Here is a 15,027-nt window from a genome sequence, read left to right as displayed (position 1 = left end):
AGCGGCGGCGGTGACAGTTTGCGTTGCGTCGCTAGCCCCGCCCACTTGGTGATGTCAACGAGTGTGCAACACCCCTGTAGCCCCGCGTTTGCAAAATTGAGTCTTTGGCCTGCCACAGTGCCTGCCAGCTGATGGTTGCCGGAACCCCATGGAATCTTACGCAGCAAGATCGTAGAGAGAGGATGGAAGACATGGTGAAAATCATGGGATGTGGAGCAGTATTCTAAATCTCTCATTGGGACTGATGTAATTCAGTCTCCATTTTAAAGTCATAAGAGGTGAAATTCGGTCGCGCCTCTGTTGGGGCGTTAATCCAGGCGGAGCGGTACTTTTAGCGCCTTGAAAACGTTTGCGCCTCCTGCCCAGAAATTCATCAGAATCGGTCGAAGCACTGATAGGGGCTATAAATCATATAATAAGGGCCATTGCACACCAGAGCTGGGGTGGGGGGGGGCGGAGCGGGGGACGATAACAAAAGTTCGGTCGGTACATATTACGGGCCCATTGCGTATGCGCAGAACTCCGAATCTGATCCCGAGTCTTAAAGGCGCGGCATAGTAATGCACCCATTAAAGTTTTCAAAATCACTTGTTTCCAACCTGCGCTGTTATGTCTGCCGCGGCAAACGCGGAGGCTCGCGCACCGTGCTGTGTGTAACCGTTGCACTGACTGTGACTCTCCGAGGGAAGCGCTTCCTCATCCCTTTAAGTAGCCGCCAGTTAACGACTCTGCAAGCCTGTACCCACTGTTTTACCAGAAGTTGTTATTAGCGGACGCACCGAATTTACCGACTGGGGCGCAAGCATGGGCGTTGCACCAGGAATACGTCATGATCGGAGCGATCATCAGCAGCCGGGCGCTAATGGTTTGCACCCCCAGTGAGCCGCTAATGAATTTTACGTCAGCGCTAAAAGCTGTGCGCTTGGTCACTAAGCTCCAACACTCACATTAATGCCCTCTCTAGCCGTTAACTGAGGCGTTGAACAACTGAAAATTCAAACCATTCATCCTTAGAGAAAACCTAGCAATTTGGAAAGCAGAAAAGTAAGCTGGTTGCAATGTTGGGAGTTCAACTGCAGTGCAGACTACATAGCTGGGAGATGCAAAACTAAGATGCTGCAGTGCCACTATTGGCATGAGGATGTAATTACAGAGTGACATGTTGACATAGACAGTTCCCATTACAAATATGGATATGTGAATTTAAAATGAGAGAAATTGATGAGAAATGCGTGCAGGTGTAAGCTGTTTAAGATAGATGTGTACTTAGTAAAAATTAATGGCTTTCGGAGGACATGGAGTTTCATTGACGCCTACAGTACTGTAAGGAGCATGCATTTGTTATGCATCTGAAACATAACCATTTGTTTCACAGAACTAAGGCAAAGGAGACTATCAAGGGAAAGGCTGTTGGGTGTGAATTAATTTCATGACCCGTCAATGTTTTGCATTGTGATTGTGATGTTACAGAGTCACTTTAGCCTTTGGGTTTTTTGTTAAAATACATCCTCTTTTATATTATCATCATCATAGGCGGTCCCTCGAGCGAGGATTACTTGCTTCCACGTGAGTTCACAGATGTTTCAATGAAAGACCCGATGTTCCAGTCCTTGAACTCCAGTTGAAGGGGTGGAAGATGCCTGTGCGTGGATTTTTTTAACATATGGTGACCGTTGCACATCAGCCACCACACGGGCTTGACAGAGCTAGGTCTTTATCCAGTGGCAAGGGTTAACCAGGATGACTGGAGACCTGCTCTGCTGCACGGATCTAGTGCACACACATATGCATACTTGTATTTAGGTAGGTTTTAAGGAGCATCTTGAAGGAGGGAAGAGAGGTAGTGAGGCAGAGAGGTTTAGGTAGGATACGCTCTCTTGATTAACCTAATTTTCGTTAACTATTACATAAAATTTACAACACTGAAACAGGCTAATTGGCCCAACAGGTCCATGCCAGCGTCATGCTCCACATGAACCGCATCACACGATCAGCATATCCTTATAATCTCCTTCACGTACGTGTCGAGATTCCCCTTAAATATAAAAAAGATTTTTTTTTAGAAAGGCCTTTTCTGAGTGAGCTGATGTGGCCCTAAGGCGCCATGTAACTGCACTACAGTTGAACTCGGGGGTAGAAAACTAACACTAGGTTCCAGCTCCTGATCACTGGATAGTGACCCCAGCTGATGCGTGCATGTGTGCAGATCTCAAATGAGGTTGGTCTTGAACTTGGCCGAGATGATAGGGTTGATTAGCATTCCAACTTTCATAGTCCAACCTCACATGAAGAATGGGGAGTTGGCCAAGTGCCACGGAATGCCCAGCACACGTGGAACCACTGTCATGTATCTCACATTACTGTATATAACTGTATCTTACCATGCAAGACATGACTGTAACTGGATATGACCTGTAACAATAAACATACCTTACCACCAGGGGTGCACTTGCAGGAGACACTCCATACCTGTCCCACTGAGGTATATAAAGGGAGGTCTCTGGCAAGTGCAGCACTGGAGAGCTGGAATTAAAGGTGCAGGTCCTGAGTGACCTTGACTTCAGCATGTGCCTCGTGTAAGTCAGTACATTAGAGTCAGGACTTAACAACCACACTCAACCAATATCATCGCCTTCAAGAAAATCAGAGAGGCAAGAATTGGCGATGTGATGTTAAATTAGAGAACTACATAGCAACAATGTACACTCAAAACCTTGTTTTATTTCTAGTGCAGGAATGCTCCTGTGATTTCTAAAGTGTTTAGTCTGACCTTTTACCTGCTCACAAAACCTTCCTCCAACCCACGATAATTGCATGGGCCAGCAAGTGGAAAGTACTATTCCTGAGTTGAGGGGGATTGTCCTCTGAGGAGAGATTGAGAAGGCTAGACCTATATTCCCTCGAGTTTAGAAGAATGAGAGGTGATCTCATTGACACATGCAAAATTGTTATGGGGCTTGACAAGGTAGATGCAGGGAGGAAGTTTCCTCTGGCTGCGGAGTCTAGAACCAGGGATCACAGTCTCAGGATAAAGGGTCAGCCATTTAGGAGAAATTTCTTCACTCAGAGGGTGGTGAATCTTTGGAATTCTCTACCCCAAAAGGGCTGTGGATGCTCAGTTGTTGAGTATATTTAAGACAAAGATCGATAGATTTTTGGATATTAAGGGTGTCGAGGGATATGGGGATAGTGCAGGAAGGTGGAGTTGAGGTTGAAGATCAGCCGTGATTGAATGGTGGAGCAGGCTCGAGGGGCCAAATGGCCTACGCCTGCTCCTACTTTTTATGTTCTTATTGAAGGGTAGTTTCTCGTGTGGTAACAGTGGGGGCAGGCAGCGCGTTCCCATTAGCTTGTCTTCTCTACTCCAAAGGGATCAATGTTTTTTTTATCTCATAAATACTTTACAATGCTCATCCACAGACATTTGAAGGAGTGGCAGCAAAGCTCAGTTTTAAGAACTGGAGTAGGCCATTCAGCCCCTCGAGCCTGTTCCATCAACTAGATCCATTTACCCATCTTTGCTCCATAACCTTTGATATACTGACCTAACAAAAAATTGATAATTCTCAGTGTTGAACATTTCAATTGATCCAGCATCCACAGCCTTTTAGGGGAAGCGAGTTACACATTTCCATTGCCATCTGTATGAAGAAATGCTGACATAACCACAGTGTAACAGCTCTACAAGCTACTGTAGCAATCAGGTGTTTTCAGCAATGTAGGTAGGAAACTTTGTAAATGCAGCATTTAAATAAAATTACCAAAATGAGGGAGGTATGTTGTAGGTAGGTGTCATTGCTGTTGGTACCTTTAGGCTGCAGTAATACTGTGCTTTGGTCCGAGACCAGTAACTGCAAAGCACAGTTCACAATCGCACAACTAGAAACACCATCCAGGACTAAGCAGCCGCTTGGTAGGCTCCCCATCCATCACCTTAAACACTCACTCCCTCCACCACCGGCGCACCGTGGCTGCAGTGTGCACCATCGACAAGATGCACTGCAGCAACTCGCCAAGGCTTCTTTCGGCAGCACCTCCCAAACCCACGACCTCTACCACCTGGAAGGACAAGGGCAGCAGGCGCATGGGAACACCACCACCTCCACGTTCCCCTCCAAGTCACACACCATCCCGACTTGGAAATATATCGGCCGTTCCTTCATCGTCGCTGGGTCAAAATCCTGGAACTCCCTCCCTAACAGCACTGTGGGAGCACCTTCACCACACGGGACTGCAGCGGTTCAAGAAGCCGGCTCACCACCACCTTCTCAAGGGGCAATTCGGGATGGGTAATAAACGCTGGCCTTGCCAGCGACGTACAGATGCCATGAACATGTTATACTGGATTGGAGCATGGGCAGGTACAGCAGGAGCAGCGAGAGATTGCAGAGCAGTGTGATCGGGGCCCAGGAGAGGCGTGAGTTTGGTGCCCAGAAGAGGCGAGGGCCCAGGGGCAGCACGGGCCAGCCCACACTGCGATATGTGTGCGCACTCGGTCTGTGCAGCAGAGCTGGTCTCCAGTCGTCCTGGGTAATCCTTGCCACTGGACCAAGACCTAGCTCTGTCAAGCCCGTGTGGTGGCTGTTTTGCAATGGCCACCACATGTTAAAAAAATCCACGCACAGGCATCTTCCACTCTTCAACATGTAGTTCGGGACCTGGAATATTAAGACCTTCATTGAAACACCTGTGAACTCATCCCTTTTTGGCGTGAAAGCAAGTCATTCTTGCTTCGACGGACCACCTAAGAAGAAGAAGAAGATACTGTAAACTGTCCCTGGCTGTGAATTGTACTCTGAGCTTACAGAAATGCACAGAGCGACACTGTCCATTTTATAAATTTTAAATGCTTTTCGAGCTTATGTAAGAATGGTCAAAACATTTTTTTTTAAATGCTTCAGTTTATCACGTACCCAAGAAAGTACTTTATAAGAGAGTTGACAGTTTAGTGATTATGACACTGGATTAGCAATCTGAAGGTTGTGAGTTCAAAATCCCATCACGTTGTGTGCATTTAATAAGATCTGGTTGTTGGGATGGTACGAGGAAATCATGGCCATGAGAGGCGCCGGATTCAAAGTTAAGAATCCAAATGGTTCAGCAATATCCTGCAGAGAAGGGAAGGTGCCTCCCTACCTGGGCTGACCTACATGTAACCGGTTGACCATCCTGCATAATAACTTGTTTTGCAACAGTAAATATATTGTACCTCTTCAGCAAAATATGTTTGAATTTGGAAAATGTTTTCATCATCATTGGGAACGTACTGCATTTTCTGACATTGGTCAGTGGAAGTCTGTGTAAAAAGGAGCAGGAGTAGGCCATACACCCCCTCGAGCCTGCTCCGCCATTCAATAAGATCATGGCTGATCTTCGACCTCAACTCCACTTGCCCGCCCGTCCGATATCCCTTGACTCCCCTAGAGTCCAAATGTCTATCTATTTCAGCCTTGAATATACTCAACGATTGAGCATCCACAGCCTTCTGGGTAAGAAAGAAAGACTTACATTTATGTAGCGCCTTTCACGACCACCGGACCTCCCAAAGTGCTTTACAGCTAATTAACTACTTTTTGGAATGTAGTCACTGTTGTAACGTTGGAAGGATGGCAGCCAATTTCGATACAGCATTCCAAAGATTCACAACCCTTTGAGTGAAGAAATGTATCCTCGTCTATGTCCTAAATGGCTGACATCAGTTCATAGGCTATACTGACAATGACCACCTTGGCTGTGATGTGAAGGCTCTTCAATTTTAAGGTTTTAATCCAGAGGTACTGTAATTTCTCCTCTTCCCTTGTTGCTCTGCGGTGGAACTAGTAGGTGCCACGTGAACAGTGGGGGCCCTGGGAGCAGCGTGGAGGCCCCGACCTGCGGGAGAACACGAGCGGCTGGTCGGGGCCATAAAAGGCGCGGCGAGCAGTGGCCTGGGAGCAGCGTGGAGGCGTGGCCCCCTCAGGGAGCAGCACGAGCTGTGACGGCAGTGAAGAGTGACGTCATCAAGGTCCAGGTCGGTGATTGGAGCGTGGGCAGGTACAGCAGGAGCGGCGAGGTCGGGGCGAAGGAGCGGCGAGAGACTGTGGAGGGATGTGATTGGGGCCCAGGGCAGGCATGAGTTCGGGGCCAGGGGCCCAGGGACAGCACGGCCCAGCCCACACTGCAATATGGGTGCGCACTAGGTCCGTGCAGCAGAGCTGGTCTCCAGTCGTCCTGGTTAACCCTTGCCACTGGACCAAGACCTAGCTCTGTCAAGCCCGTGTGGTGGCTGGTGTGCAACGGCCACCCCACGTTAAAAAAATCCACCCACAGGCATCTTCCACCCTTCAGGATGTAGTTCAGGACCTGGAATATTAGGTCCTTCATTGGAACACCTTTGAACTTATCCTTTTTTGGCGTGGAAGCAAGTCATCCTCGTTTCGAGGGACTGCCTATGATGATGATTGTTTCGCCCAGGAAGGAGCAGAGTGAGAAATAACTTTCAAAATGCAAACAGCAGATCCTCCAAGGGCAGGTGTACATTTTTCTAAGTAATGAAATACTGCTCAGATAAGAACATAAGTAATAGGAGCAGGAGTAGGCCATTCGGCCCCTCGAGCCTGCTCCATCATTCAATGAGATCATGGCTGATCTTCTACCTCAACTCCACTTTCCTGCACTATCCCCACATCCCTTGATACCCTTAATATCCACAAATCTATCGATCTCCATCTTGAATATACTCAAAGACTGAGCCTCCACAGTCCTCTGGGGTAGAGAATTACAGTGATTCACCACCCTCTGAGTGAAGAAATTTCTCTTCAGTCCTAAATGGCCGACCCCTTATTCTGAGGCTGTGACCCCTGGTTCTAGATTCCCCAGCCAGAGGAAACATCCTCCCTGCATCTACCCTGTCAAGCCCTGTTAGAATTTTGTATGTTTCAATGAGATCATCTCCCATTCTTCTAAACTCTAGAGAATATAGGCCTAGTCTACTCAATCTCTCCTCATAGGACAATCCCCACCATCCCAGGAATCAGTCTGGTGAACCTTTGTTGCACTCCCTCAATGGCAAGATACTTTAAAATAACATTAAATTAGTATTGCAAAATAATGTCGCCACCCCCCATTTTCAAGTGAGTGATTACTCCTGTGATTTGTGTCCATTTCGAATGCGGTATATTCCTTTCAGAGTATCGGCTCGATGATACTGCATTAATCGATGGTTTTCCACAGGAGTAAAGCTGCAACTTAGTGGAAGCGATATTATGTCACAATTTATAATAATGTTGTTTTCACTTTTTCTCTTAAATATCTGCCTTCCCCGTTGCCTCCACATTTGCTTCTTCCCCCCAACCCCGACCCCAAGGTACTCCATTGCCAGCAAGACTTTGGAACAGAGGAGGCTGAGGGAAGACCTTATTGAGGTGTATAAAACTATTAGAAGCCGAGATAGAGTGTATAGGAAGGACCTATTTCCCTTAGCAGAGGGGTCAATAACCAGGGGGCACAGATTTAAAGTAACTGATAGGAGGTTTAGAGGGGATTGAGAGGAAATTTCATCACCCAGAGGGTGCTGGGAGTCTGGAACTCACTGTCTGAAAGGGTGGTAGAGGCAGAAACCCTCACCACATTTAAAAAGTACTTGGATGTGCACGTGAAGTGCCGTAACTTACAGGGCTACGGGCCAAGAGCTGGAAAGTGGGATTAGGCTGGGTAGCTCTTTGTCGGCCGGCGCGGACACGATGGGCCAAAATGGCCTCCTTCTGTGTACTGTAAATTTCTGCCACTGTAAGACTGGGCGACAAGCCACATCGTGGAGGGAGGCAACCAAATGTTTCCAAAAGGAGAATGCTGTGCTTTGACATAAGGCAGGGGGCCAGCTGAATAGGCACGGGACCTAGCTGCGAAATAAACATTGCAACTATTGTTGTAACAGCTTTCCAGTTCAATGCTTGGCTCAAGCACAATGTTGGGAAGAGTGAGGCATGTTGTGATTCAATTAGCTCTTGCTCACACACTCCATCAGCCTTGGTCACAACGACATTAAGTGCAAAATGATATGATGCGTTCATAACAGCAGCTGCAATTATTATCTATGGGGTTGAAGTCAAGCTGAGTGATATTAGCAACTACCGTATGAAATTCCTCTGTCTGTTAGTTTATCCAAGGCATTAATCCATTTATTTTGAGCAGGTTTACGACTTTGTTAATACCGAAGAGTTTCATATGAATGCGCTTGTTACCAATGCCACACAACGTGATCGAAGTCCATTCATTCCAAATAAAGCAGTTGAGCCAATTAGGGTTGTTATCCGAAATCATAAATAATTTGTATCGACTATTTGAAAATGCCTGGCCACTATTTTACTACGACTGCACAAGTCAAAATGCTACTTCGATTTACGTGACATTTCAGAATTTTCCAGCGTTTCTGGTCAGTGTTTTGGGGAACACGCCCCTGCACCTTTCCATTTGTAATTCGGCTGATTGGTTATGGTGATCGAGTAATTCGTAATCTTTTTTTACACATGGGATTTTGTGTGTTGGGATCGCACTCTGCAATTACATACATGTTTCCCCACAAAAAGCAACATCACTTTAGTAAGTAGCCTTTTGCTTCTCTTTGCCAATTTTCTCCCCTGCCCTCCTCGCCTGTTGGCGTTTACTCCTTGTTGGGACAAGGCTCCACGGGTACCAGACTTAGAGCCCCCCCCCCCTCCTTCGCCCAAATGGGCATTTTTCATGTGTGACAATTATGGTTCCCTGAGCGGACTGTCGAACTCGTTTGGCAGAACATCTCATCGCCAGAGCTTTCACACTAGCACCAAGACGTAGCTTGGTTGGCGGTGAGGAGGGCCTTACCCGTCAGAGCGTTCATGCACAGCCGACATCTCAGCAACACGGCACGGTGCCCCCGAGTCGGCTGCGGGGCGGACGAGACTGTCACCCATCTCCTTCAGGATTGCCCCTTTGCAAGGCAGGTTTGGAAAGAGATGCAGTGGTTGCTGTCGAGGTTCATCCCGAGCAGCTCCATAACACAGGACCCTGTGCTCTACGGGCTGTTCCCAGGGACACACACCGAGACAGACATCACCTGCTGCTGGAGGGCCATCAACTCGGTCAAAGACGCTCTTTGGTCTTGCCGAAACTTGCTGGTCTTCCAGAGCAAGGAGATGTCCACGTCTGCGTGTTGCAGACTGGCGCAATCCAAGATCCAGGATTACGTGCTGAGGGACGCACTTAGAATTGGTGCAGCCGCCGCAAAGGCACGGTGGGGAAGGGCCACTGTTTAAAGCCCTTCCGCCACGGTAAACCCAGGGGCAGGAATCAGTACAAAACTCCCCTCGGGCCGTACTTGTAACTTCTTTTTTTGTGTACATGGAGCACCATGATCTGTAAACACCTATGTAGTGCCATGTACAATGCGAGATCTGTTTCGTAATGCACGTTGAAAAGAAAAATGTAAATGTACCGTCACCCATTCCGTGTACTGTATAGTGACACATGAAATGTAATTTGTCGAATGTACGACAATGTATCCCGTATTGGACCGAATTGTACTTGAACTAAAAAGCAAGGAAATGTATCAAACGGAACTGCCGTCAGCACCCAAATGTAGTGTGTGGGATTGCTGACCGCAGATAAATGTACTGAACTGCTTTTGAATGTACTGTACAAATTTTTATATGAATAAAGTATATTTTTGAAAAAAAAATGTGTGACGATTATGGACAGGCTACTAAACAAGGAGGTGGATCGAAGTGGAGTCACAGCCAGGCTCACTCCTGTCCGCACACTGGTGGTTGCAGCAGACGTTGCTGGAGAGCAACCCAGTGTCGACTCAACCCAGCTTCTCCGCCTTTTGGCTAAGATCATGCATAACTAACCTGACCAGCCACCATGACCTCCGGGTGGTTTCTCCCTGGTCAGGAAGGTATATGCTTGCATTTTTGGAAACAGGAGGTGGGTGGTGTGGGTTGACCCATCCACCTCCACGGAGGTGTGTGGGGGACCTGACCCATCCACCTCCATGGCACGAACCTGGTATTGCAGTACTTCCAGGAACGGTGCAGTGGCTCTAGGCCTTTTGGCTAAGAGCATTGGCGCAGAGTGATCCTTGGCATATGCAAGGTGACCTCTGGCGTTTGTGATTTGACAAAGAATTGGAACGATTGGCTACGAATTAAAAAAAACCCAGTGTCGACTGTGGTTCAGTGGGCTGTACACTCGCCTCTGAGTCGGAAGGTCATGGGCTCAAGTGCCACTCCAGGGACTTGAGCACAAAAAAATCTAGGTCACTCCAGTGCAGTGCTGAGGGAGTGCTGCACTGTCTGAGGTACCGTCTTTCGGTTGAGACGTTAAACCGAGGCCCCGTCTCTCTCTCTCAAGTGGACATAAAAGATCCCACGGCACTCTTTCGAAGAAGAGCAGGGAAGTTATCCCCGGTGTCCTGGCCAATATTCATCCTTCAATCAACGTAACGAAAAAACAGATTAACTGGTCATTATCACATTGCTGTTTTTTGGGAGCTTGCTGTGCGCAAACTGGTTACCACGTTTCTTACATTACAACAGTGAATACACTCCAAAAGTACTTCATTAGCTTTGAGACATCCGGTGGTCCTCAAGGTGCTATTTAAATGCAAGTCTTTCTTTCTAAAATTCACCCCTGCAATGTAGGTGTGCAGGAGCCAATTGTAGCAGCCCTCCCTTTACCCTAGTTGCAGACCATTAACCCGGCAATAGGCTGGCTATGGAACTTGGAATCTGCCGCTGCTGTATAGCACAGCTACTCGTGGGTTAATCACGAGTCACTCGGGGAAGTCTAACCAAGGCTTGGATGTTCAAAAAAAAAAGCACGTACAGATACAGAAATCACTAAAAGTAGTGACATAGGTTAATAAGGCCATTAAAAAAGCAAAGCAAGCGCTGGGGTTCATTTCCAGAGGGATAGAATTGAAAAGCAAAGCAGTTATGTTAAACTCGTATCGACCCTTGGTTAGAGCACACTTTTGAGTACTGTGCACAATTGTAGTTCCCATATTATGAAAAGGACACAGAGACACAGGAGAAGGTGCAAAGAAGATTTACTAGGATGATAGCAGGACTGAGAGGTTACACCTGTCAGGAAAGATTTTATCTGGAAACGAGAAGATGAAAGGGTGACCTGATAGAGGTCTTTAAGATTATAAATGGGTTTGATAGGGTAGATGTAGATAAGATGTTTCCACTTGCTGGGGAGACCAGAACAAGGGTCATAAATATACGATAGTCACTAATAAATCCAATAGGGAATTTAGGAGAAACTTCTTCAGCCAGAGAGTGGTGAGAATGTGGAACTCGCTACCACAGGGAGTGGTTGAGGTGAATAGTATAAATGTATTTAAGGGAACACTAGATAAGCACAAGAGGGAGAAAGGAATAGAAAATATGTTGATGGGGTTAGATGAAGAGGGGTAGGAGGAGGCTTGTGTGAAGCATTAACACAGCACGGTACTGTTGGGCAGAATGGCCTGTTTTTGTGCTGTAAATACTTTGTAAAATGAGTTTTAGAACATGCGATAGAATCAGAATCTTACAGCAGGAAGCTATTCGGCTCATTTTTCGACCAGTTGCAGGTTGGGGTCATAAATGGCGAGCGGCCCCTGGACAGCGTGGTGGCGTACCGCTCCAGGGAGCAGTGCGAGCTGGTGCAGGAGAGCGACAGCGGTGAAGAGGGCGACTGGATTGGACATCACCAAGGGCCAGGTCGGTGATTGGAGCGTGGGCAGGTACAGCAGGAGCGGCGAGGTCGGGGCGAAGGAGCGGCGAGAGATTGTAGAGCGACGTGATCAGAGCCCGGGAGAGGCGTGAGTTCGGGGCCCAGCAGAGACTAGGGCCCAGGGGCAGCACGGGCCCAGCCCACACTGTGTTATGTGTGTGCACTCGGTCCGTGCAGCAGAGCTGGTCTCCAGTCGTCTTGGGTAATCCTTGCCACTGGACCAAGACCTAGCTCTGTCGAGCCCGTGTGGTGGCTGCTGTGTAACAGCCACCACACGTTAAAAAAATCCACGCACAGGCATCTTCCACCCTTCAGGATGCAGTTCGGGACTTGGAATATTAGGATCTTCATTGAAACACATGTGAACTCATCCCTTTTTGGCGTGGAAGCAAGTCATCCTCGATTCGAGGGACTGCCTAAGAGAGAGTGATTTGGCTCATTAAACCTCGCTGAATGTCCTTTTCTCAATACTCTTTTTAATTTTACATTTTCAAATATTTTTCCACTTTTCTTTTAAACGCTATTATGGATCTTGCTCCCACCAGTGTCTTCCAGCAGAGCGTTCCGTACCTGAATAATCCTCTGCTTTAAAAAATCTAGTGGGCAAAATTAACCTGCTCGGGGTCGGACTTTCTGCGCTCGGGGCGGAACTTCCTGTGTCCAGAGCAGGACTTCCTGTGCTTGGGGTGGGACTTCCTGTGCTTGGGGTGGGACTTCCTGTGCTCGGGGCAGGACTTCCTGTGCCAGGGGTGGGATTTCCTGTGCTCGGGGCGGGACTTCCTGTGCCCGGGGCGGGACTTCCTGTGCCAGGGGTGGGACTTCCTGTGCGCGGCGCAGAAGATCGCCCTGGCTGAGGAACTGGGCTTACCGCCCCTCGAAGGAAGTGGAGTGGGGTGGGACCAACGGCCCTAACGGCGCACGATTGGAACGCTATCCGCTAATACTTTTTATTTTTGAAATTCGTAGCCAATCGTTCCAATTCTTTGTCAAATCACAAACGCCAGAGGTCACTTGCACACGCCAAGGATCACTCTGCGCCAATGCTCTTAGCCAAAAGGCCTAGAGCCACTGCACCGTTCCTGGAAGTACTGCAATACCAGGTTCGTGCCATGGAGGTGGATGGGTCAGGTCCCCCACACACCTCCGTGGAGGTGGATGGGTCAAGCCACCCCACCCAAATACGCTTTAAAACCCCTCCCCTTCGCTTAAAGCGAGGGGGGGGGCCACTACGCAATCTGCAAACCCTCTGATGGCCTCCGCTGACCCACCAGCTGCACGATGGCGGCCCGGACTGCGCGAGAAAAGTATGAGCCTACCCGACAGTGGGCAAAAAATGTAAGGTGGCCTGAGCCAGCTTCGCGACCTGTGGGGCAGTTTACCCCGCGGGGCGGTAAGGGGCCGGCGCGTGGTGCCCGGGATGTTACCCGCTATGCCGGCCCCACCGCAAACTCCCAGCCAATTTCCCAGGAGCCGGTACCGCCCACCCCAGGCAAAAAGTGTCTTGCGCCTCCGTGGTCGCTAACGAGCCTCTCAAAAAGCGGCAGTTTCGCCCCCTGACCTCTTCATTTTGTTGACCAATATATCAGGAATCTCAAAATCTTGTAAAAGGTTATCTTCCAGAAGTGGAAATAACGACTAGCTGAAAGAAAGATCGATATCTAGCACATAGAAACATAGATAATAGGAGCAGTAGTAGGCTATTCGGCCCTTCGAGCCTGCACCGCCATTCAATATTATCATGGCTGATCCTCTATCTCAAGACCATATTCCCACTTTCTCCCCATACCCCTTGATGCCTTTTGAGTCCAGAAATCCATCTATCTCCTTCTTAAATATATTCAGAGCCTTCTGTGGTAGAGAATTCCACAGGTTCACCACCCTCTGAGTGAAAAATGTTCTCCTCATCTCAGTCCTAAATTTCCTACCCCGTATCCTGAGACTGTGACCCCTTGTTCTAGACTTCCCAGCCCCGGGGAAACATCCTCCCCGCATCCAGTCTGTCCAGCCCCGTCAGAATTTTTCAATGAGATCCCCTCTCATTCTTCTAAACTCGAGTGAATACAATCCTAGTCAACCCAATCTCTCCTCATACGACAGTCCTGCCATTCGAGGAATCAGTCTGGTGAACCTTTGTTGCGCTCCCTCTGTGGCAAGTATATCCTTTCTTGGGTAAGGAGACCAAAACTGCACACAATACTCCAGGTGCGGTCTCGCCAAGGCCCTGTATAACATCCTTGCTCCTGTACTCAAATCCTCTTGCAATGAAGGCCAACATACCATTTGCATTCCTGACTGCTAGCTGCACCTGCACGTTTGCTTTCAATGACTGGTGTACAAGGACACCCAGGTCCCTCTGTACATCGACATTTCCCAAGCTATCACCTTATAAATAATACTTTGTGTTTATGTTTTTCCTACCAAAGTGGACAACTTCACATTTATCCATGTTATACTGCATCTGCCATGTGTTTGCCCACTCACTCAACCTATCGAAATCGCCTTGCAGCGTCTTTGCATCCTCCTCACAACTCACAAGCACAGAACCTGGTACCAATGGCTATGGTACACCTCGGGAGCAACTAACTTGTGTGTTGTATGCTTGTTGCCATACAGGAGCTCCTCTGGAAGGTCATCATCGGCAGTCCCTCGAAGCGAGGATGACTTGCTTCCATGCCAAAAAGGGATGAGTTCACAGGTGTTTCAATGAAGGACCTAATATTCCAGATCCTGAACTACATATTGAAGGGTGGAAGATGCCTGTGCGTTGATGTTTTTAACATGGGGTGGCCGTTGCACACCAGCCACCACACGGGCTTGACAGAGCTAGGTCTTGGTCCAGTGGCAAGGATTACCCAAGATGACTGGAGACCAAGCTCTGCTGCATGGACCTAGTGCGCACACACATCGCAGTGTGGGCTGGCCCGTGCTGCCCCTGGGCCCTCGCCTCTTCCAAGCGCCAAATTCACACCTCTCTTGGGCCCCGGTCACTTCCATCTACAAACTCTTGCCGCTCCTTCGCCCCTCCTGCTGTGCCTGCCCGCACTGCAGTCAGCGACCTGGCTTCGCAGCCGTCGCCCCCCCTGCAGCAGCTCGCGCTGCAGGTATAGAAGCTATGTAAACGGCCCGTGTCTCCACTACATACTGCTTGTGGCCCACTATACTCAAATCACTTTTCAGAGCCTGAAAATTGAAGAGGAAGTTTTCTTTTCAGATGAGTAACTCTTTCAAAACATAGGGAGGATGGGAATGTTTATTACCCAAAAAACCAGACCACCAACTGGGTGTTGC

General features: G+C 48.4%; 1 pseudogene; it reads left to right on the top strand.

Annotated features, from left to right (window-relative positions):
- The first annotated feature begins 9,825 nt into the window (after positions 1–9,825).
- On the top strand, positions 9,826–10,057 carry LOC139276584 (U2 spliceosomal RNA; annotated as a pseudogene).
- The last annotated feature ends 4,970 nt before the right edge of the window (positions 10,058–15,027 follow it).

Source organism: Pristiophorus japonicus, chromosome 11 (assembly GCF_044704955.1).
Source record: "Pristiophorus japonicus isolate sPriJap1 chromosome 11, sPriJap1.hap1, whole genome shotgun sequence".
Taxonomy (NCBI): domain Eukaryota; kingdom Metazoa; phylum Chordata; class Chondrichthyes; family Pristiophoridae; genus Pristiophorus; species Pristiophorus japonicus.
The sequence above is the reverse complement of the archived record's forward strand: the minus strand, read 5'-3'. Positions and strand labels throughout refer to the sequence as shown.